Genomic DNA, 7,792 nt, shown 5'->3' with positions numbered 1-7,792 from the left:
TTTCATTCAGGAACAGGGAAAAGAAAAAATGCTGAAAAGTAGGACCTGGGAAGGGAAGAATAAGAATAATAGTAAAAAGGACAAAATTAGTTTTAATAATAGTTGTTTTAAAACAGACAAATACAAGCAAACTAATCACCAGAAAAAAGAAAGAAAAAAGAAAAAAAAAATCGGTGGATGATAGGGTAGGGCATCCAGTCTCCGTCTGAGCACACAGACTGTAATGGAGTTCTTGTGGGCCCAGAAGGTAGGTGGGAGTGGGGGATGGCCGCACCTCCGTTCACCAAGCGGGTGTGGGATATAAGAATAACAAGAGGATTGTTGCACTTTTCAGTCTTGCAGATCCAGAGTGTCCTTGGGGTTGCTGGCAAGCAGAATGTGTTCTTAAGCCCCAGGAATCTATGAGAGCACTGTCTCTTTAAATATCCAAAATAGTCAAGCCACTTTTAAACATTCAAAATGGTGGCGCCCTCCAGACTGGCAGAAGTCCACAGCTCAGCCCACCTTTCTCTTCAATTTCTCCATTTATTCTGCAGCCATTAGAGCAGTCCTCTGTGCAGTCCCTGGCTAGTAGGGCTGAGTTTTAGGTTAATTCTTAGGTCTTCCCACCACTCAGCAATCTCCAAGCTGTCTGTGCTGTGCCCTTAGGATTGCTCAAGATCGCTGCCAGACCGCAGCTCAGTCTGTCTCCTTTTTTGGTATTTTCATGCAAATTCTTTTCCTAGTTGGGGTTTAGTCCACTTCTTTATCCTCCCCTTCAAGGCTCAGGAGTCCAGGATTGTCTTCTGTGTCTTTGTTAATTGGTTTCCCTTTTCTTTGTTGAAGAGGGTCTATGGAGTCTTTCTTCCTAGTCCACCATCTTGCCGGAACTCAGCTGGTATACAGTTTTTCATAATATTCTGTCAGTATCTTTTTTATTTCAGTTGATTCTGTTGTGATGACACCATTTTTGTTTACAATTCTTGTGATTTGGGTCTTTTCCTTCTTTTTGGTTGGTCTGCCAATGATTTATCAATTTTATTAATTCTTTTCAAAGAACCAGCTTTTTGTTTTGTTGATTTTCTCTATGGTTTTTTTTTTTTTTTTTCCTGTTTCATTTATTTCTACTCTGATCTTTATTACGTCCTTGCTTCTAGATACCATAGGACTCTTTTGTTGTTCTATTTCTAGTTGTCGTAGTTGGTAAGTTAGAGTGTTGATTTTGTTTCTTTCCTCTTTTTTGATGTATGCATTTATTGCTATAAACTGCCCTCTTAGTACTGCTTTTGCTGTGTCCCATAGGTTTTGGTAGGATGTATCTTCATTCTCATTAGTTTCTAGGATTTTTTTAATTTCAGTTTTTATCTGTTCTGTAACCCATTAGTTTTTAAGCAAAGAGTGGTTCAGCTTCCATATGTTTGATGCTTTTTTCTTGCTCTTCCTATTATTAATTTACAGTTTTATAGTGTTGTGGTGAGAGACGGTGCTTTGCAGTATTTCAATGCTTTTGAATTTATTGCGGCTTGTTTTATGTCCTAGCATATGGTGTATTCTGGAGAAGGATCCATGTGCACTGGAAAAGAATGTGAATTGTGTTTTTGTTGGGTGAAGTACTCTATATATGTCTCTGAGTTCCAGTTGGTTGATTGTGTTGTTAAGTTCTTCTGTATCTTTGCTGAGCTTCTTTCCCGTTGACCTGTCTCTCCTTGAAAGTGGTGTGTTAAAGTCTCCCACTACCAATGTAGAGTTGTCTATCATTCCTTTTGATTCAGTTAATATTTGCTTCATGTATTTTCAAGCATTTTCACTGGGTGCATAAATATTTATTATTGTAACCTCTTCTTTGTCGATTTACCCTTTCAGCATCATGTAATGCCTATCCTTGTCTCTTAAGATGTTTTTCCCCTTAATGTCTATTTTATCAGAAATCATAATTGCTACCCCTGCCCTTTTTTGGTTTCCATTGGCTTGGTATATTCTTTTCCATCCCTTAATGCTTAATTTGTTTTTATCTTTGTGTCTAAGGTGTGTCTCTTGTAAGCAGCATATCGATGGGTCTTCTTTTCTTATCCAGTCTGCCACTTTCTTTCTCTTGATAGGTGCATTTAGTCCAGTCACATTGAGTGTAATTAGTGATACTTATGAGTTGACTGGTGTCATTCTGTTGTGGTTTTTTGTCGTGTCATTGGTGATTCCTTGGCCCGTGTGTATTTCTGTGCTGAGTTCAGTTTGTTGGCTATTGCTTTCTCCCTTTTCTTCTTTATAGTTGATTTTGTGTTTATTAACCCCATATGTTTTCCTTCTGGATTTGCTTAGAAGAATTGTTACTCTTTTCTGTGGTTACCTTGAAATATATTCTTGTCTCTACATTTTTAGAACAGTATGTGCTGCAAAGACATTGTCGTGTTTTCCTCTCTATTTGAGGGTCTGTACTTAGAAGTATTATTCCCTCTGATAGGCTAGTTGCTGCAGTTGTGTGCTGCTTGAGTTCCTTGGTTTTTAAGGTAGAATGTTTAATCATCTTATTATGAGTATCTATTCCTGATTTGGTTTTAAAGTTGATGTCATATATCCTGGTTTTACTGATCTCTGTTGTGGGTTCTCTATTGGTAGGACTTCCTTAAGCATTTCTTGTAGGATTGGTCTGGTTTTCACAAAGTCTCTTAATTTCTGTTTATCTGAGAATGCCTTGATTTTGCCCTCATATTTTATGGATAATTTGGCTGAGCTGGATATAGGATTCTTGGCTGGAAGTTTTTTTTCCTTCAGAGTTTTAATATGCCATCCCATTGCCTTCTTGCCTGCATGGTTTCTGCTGAGTAATCAGAGCTCAGCCTAACTGTTTGATTATTATAAGTAATATTTCTTTTTTCCTGGGAAGTTCTCAAAATTTTTTCTTTGTCTTTGGTTTCGGAAAGTTTGATTATAATATTCCTTGGTGTTTTTCTTTTGGGATCTATCATGTGTGGGATTCTGTGAGCTTCTTGGACAAACATCTTTTCTTCCTTCATGATATGGGGGGGAGTTTTCTGCTAGCAGGTCTTCTACAATTTCCTCGGTGGTCTTTTTCGCCTCTTCTTGTTCTGGAATTCCAGTGAGTCTTACATTGTTTCGTCTCATGTCATTGCATATAATTCTTAGGCTCTCTTCATTTCTCTTAAATCTTTGTTCTGATTTTTCTTCATACAGTGTAGTGTCCAGGGATTTGTGTTCTAGTTGGGATATGCATTCTTCAGCTAGTTCTAATCTGCTCTTTTGAACTTCTGCTGTGTTGTGTAGTTCTGTCATTTTGTTGTTCATGGTTTGCATTTCAATAGACATTTTCTGCATTTCTAACTGCTGTTTTTGTATGAATTCTGATTGTGCATTCATCTTAATATTCTGTTCCTCAATGATTTTCCTAAGTTCCTCCAGGGAACTGCCTGTGTTCTTGTTTCTGTTTGGGATTCCCTTAGGCTTTTGTATAGCTCTATAAACATATCTTCTAAATTCCTTCTCAGATAATTCTGTTGCCTCCTCTTCTTCCATGTATAATGAGACCTTTGTTTGTGGTTTTGCTTCTAATGCCTTGTCCTTTTTTTTGTTTGATTTGAGGTTTCCTAGACATTTTGAGGTTGTCTTTAACTGTTGGTTACGTGTTGATTTGTTTTGTCTTGGTTTTATGGTTTAATATTTTGAAAAGGTGAAGCTGGTGTATTTTATTTTATTATTGATTCAGGTATGCTGGGTCGCTGTGCAGTTTTCTTTGTGATGGTGGAATCACTGTGTGAATGTGGATATGTGTTTCTGTTTGTCATAAAGAGGGTTTAGAGTTCAAAGCGGGAGGTTTTATGGTAATTGGCTGAATATTGTTTCTTATATTGAATGAGTGAAGTTATTGGTGGAGAAGGTGGGAGCAGAAGAAGGAAAGCTTGGTGTTGCTAGGGTCAGTTTCTAGGGCTTTGCGTGGGCTGGATTGATGATGTAGTTATTTACAAGTCTGCGGCTCAATTTCAGGAAAGTTAGGGAGTCGCCACTTTCCGCCAGGCTCAGGCACACTCAAAGACCCTGCCTCCGAGGCCCCTCGGTGCCAAAAAGCCGATCCAAGTCAAATTCCCGGGATCACACTCAACCCCAGACACCCCCCTCTCCACCCCATCTGCCCGCCGTGCTGGTGCAATCTTCCCAGACTGCAAATGGCTCGGAAGTTTGTCTGCAATACTGCCCACCTGTGGTGCCAAAATGCACACGATTTCAGCTGTGCTGGAGTCAGGAGAGTGCCTGCTATTAATCTATGGTCCCAATATCAGTGACAAAGACAAGCACAGACCTCTCTGTCTCCCAAGCTGACCCAAGCCCACTCAGTGACCCACTGAGGGGGGAGTGAGCTCATCCTCCTGGAGCACCAGGGAGCTCTCCACTTGGGTTTCAGTGGTGCTGTGCGTGCTCGTTTGGACCTAGCCAACCCAAGTTACCAATAAAATCAGGTGTTGAAGGTAGATCCTTGGGGTGATTGCTGGGATGATGGTTTGGTCGCAGGGTGTCTTCTTCCTTGGCTCATGGAGATCTCAGTTGGCCGTCCTCGCCTGCCAGTCAGTGACAGCCCCAGGGAAGTTTCCATTGGCCTCTCTCGGCTGCCCATCCGTCCTCCACCGGGTAGATCTTCCCCAAATAATCTCCCTGTGCCTTTCCTCTAATTCTGCTCTTCTGTGTTTGGTGCACTCTGATTCAGTGAGCTGTTCAGAGCATCAAAATCCCTAATTCAAACTGCTGTACCTAGTTTTTTAAGCACTAAGATGCTAGAGGGAAATAGTGTGGTGATTACTGATGAGACACCATTTTGAATCCTAGTATACATTGTCTTGTAGTATTATTTTGAGTTTCCATTTCTGATTTGGTTTTAGTGTTGATGTCCCATATCCTGATTTTATTGATCACCGTTGTGGGTTCTCTATTGGAAGGACTTCCTTAAGCATTTTTTGTAGGGTTGGTCTGTTTTTCACAAAATCCCTTAATTTCTATTTGTCTGAGAATGCCTTGATTTCGCCCTCATAGTTGATGGATAACTTGGCTGGATGTAAGATTCTTGGTTGGAAGTTCTTTTCCTTCAGTGTTTTATATATACCGTCCCATTGCCTTCTTGCCTGCATGGTTTCTTCTGAGTTATTGGAGCTCAGCCTAACTGTTTGATTATATAAGTAACATTTCTTTTGTCCTGGGCAGCTCATAAATTTTTTTCTTTGTCTTTGGTTTTGGAGAGTTTGATTATAATATGCCTTGGTGTTTTTCTTTTGGGATCTGTTCTGTATGAGGTTCTACGAGCTTCTTGGACAAATATCTTTTCTTCCTTCATGATATGGGGGAAGTTTTCTGTTAGTAGATCTTCTACAATTTTCTCAGTGTTTTTTTTTTTTGCCTATTCTTGTTCTGGAATTCCAATGAGTCGTATGTTGTTTCTTTTCATGTTGTCCCATATAACTCTTAGGTTTCCTTCATTTCTCTTAAATCTTTGTTCTGATTTTTCTTCATACAGACTAGTATCCAAGGATTTGTCTTCTAGTTGAGAAATGCATTCTTCAGCCAGTTGTTTGCTACTCTTTTGTGCTTCTACTGTACTGTGTAATTCTGTAATTTTGGTATTTGTCTTCTGGATTTCTAACTGCTGTTTTTGTATGTGTTCTGTTTGTGCATTAATCTTGTTATTTTGTTCTTGAATGATTTTCCTGAGTTCTTCCAGGGAACTGTGTTTTCCTTGCTTCTGTTTGGGGTTTCCTTAGGTTCTTGTAAAGCTCTGTAAACATATCTTCTAAATTCCTTCTCAGATAATTTTATCACCTCTTCTTCCTCCATGTTTAATGAGACCTTTGTTTGTGGTTTTGCTTCTAATGCCTTGTCCTATTTTTTTTTGTTTGTTTGATTTGAGGTTTCCTGTTGTTTCCTAGACATTTTGAGGTTGTCTTTAACTGTAGGTTATGTATTGATTTGTTTTGTCTTGGTTTTATGATTTAATAATATTTTGAAAAGGTGGAGCTGGTGGGTTTTTTTTTTTAGGTTATTAATTCAGGTGTGCTGGATTGCTCTGCAGTTTTCTTTGTGATGAGGGAATCACTGTGTAGAATGTAGATGTAGGTCTCTGTTGTAAAGAGGGTTTAGGATTCAAGCCAGCAGATATTATAGTGGCTGAATGTGATTTTTCTATTGGGTGAGTGAGGGTATAGGCGGAGAAGGTGGAAGGAGAAGAGAGAAGTTGCCAGGAGCGGTTTCTAGGGCTTTGAGCGGGTTGCTTTTGATGACGTTGTACTGTTATTCACAGGCCCACAGCTCAAGTTCAGCAAAGACTCCAGTTGTTAGGGTTCGGACACTTGCAATAACCCCTCTCTTGAGGCCCTGCTGTGCCAAAAAGCTGACCCAAGATAACTGCCCCATTCCGTGATCCACTGTGGGAGTTCCTCCCAGGGCCCGCCTACTTGCAGCATTAAGGATCTCTCTGCTTGGGTTTCAGCAGTGCCGGAGCCAGAGAAATGCCTGCTCGCACTCAGCAGACCCAAGTTTACCGATAAAAGCAGGTGCTGAAGGTAGATCTGTGGGGTGACCACTGGTACACTGGTGTGGTGCGCCTTCTCCCTTAACCCAGGGAGATCTCTGATGTCCCTTCTCACCTGCCAATCAGCACTCTCCCAGGAAGGTCTCCGCTGGCCTTTCTTGCCTGCCGGTTTATGCTCCGCAGGGCAGATTCCCCTGTTTTTGTTGTTTTTCCCCTGCCCCTTTCTCCTTTCTAATCTACTCCCCTGAGTTTGGCACACTCCGACTCAGTGAGCTGTTCAGAGCACCAGAATCCCTATTCAAACTGCTGCACCTAGTTTTTCAGGCACTAAGATGCTAGAGGGAATTAGCATGGGGACTACTGACGAGATGCCATTTTGAATCCTCAGACAGCATTTTGAATCCTGTATAATTTTCTATGTGTACTATTTTGTAAGAAAAGTTGGGAAGGCTGATTTGATAATTTCTCCATTATGTTTTCCCATTTAAGAGGATCCTTAGCTCAGAACCACTCACATAGCAGATTTTTTTCTTTAGGTTTGTGCCTTCTTATTGGTATAAACAAGCAAACAAACCCAAACTCACTGCCATCTAGTCGATTCTAACTCATAGTGATCTCCATTGGGTTTCCCAGGCTGTAAATCTTTATGGAAACAGACTGCTTCATCTTTTTTCTGCAGAGCAGCTGGTGGGTTCTAACCACTGACCTTTGGGTAATAGCCAAATGCCTTAACCACTAGACCACCAAAACCAGAGCTCCTTTTTTGTTAGTGTAGGTTTCTATTTCAGAAATACTGCTTTTTACAGTGGTCTTATAACTTTATGTGAATGATCAGAATTCCCAGGTGTATAGTAGTGCTGACAAGGGGCAAGGTTGTGGTCATTGCTTGATCACAGCCAGCTACCCAGAGGGACCGGGTAATTGAACCTGCGGGCTTGGGACCATAGTCATAGGGGACATCAAGCTCAATTGGCATAACATACTATACAAAACATTGTTCCACCTCCTACTTTGTCGAGCAGCGACTGGGATCTTAAAAGCTAGTAAGCTGCCATCTAGATGCAACTATGGGTCTCTCATCCAGAGCAAAGAAGAATGAAGAAAACCAAAATTAATGGAAACAATTAGTCCTAGCGACTGGTACAGCATCCGATCTGCAGCCTATGCAACTATGAGACCAGAAGAACTAGATGGTTCCTGGCTACCACTGTCATCCACTTGGAAGGAATATAGGAGATCCTGCATAGAAAGGGAGAACAATGTGGAACAAAACTCAAAATCATTTGGAGG

General features: G+C 40.6%; 1 protein-coding gene across 1 annotated transcript in view; it reads left to right on the top strand.

Annotated features, from left to right (window-relative positions):
* Positions 1-7,792, top strand: part of EPRS1 (glutamyl-prolyl-tRNA synthetase 1) — a 118,757-nt gene that overhangs the window by 99,505 nt on the left and 11,460 nt on the right. The gene's annotated exons all lie outside the window — the stretch shown is intronic.

This window comes from Orycteropus afer, unplaced genomic scaffold, assembly GCF_000298275.1.
Source record: "Orycteropus afer afer isolate SDZICR_OR568_19922 unplaced genomic scaffold, OryAfe1.0 scaffold00039, whole genome shotgun sequence".
In the NCBI taxonomy this organism is placed as follows: domain Eukaryota; kingdom Metazoa; phylum Chordata; class Mammalia; order Tubulidentata; family Orycteropodidae; genus Orycteropus; species Orycteropus afer.
The sequence above is the reverse complement of the archived record's forward strand: the minus strand, read 5'-3'. Positions and strand labels throughout refer to the sequence as shown.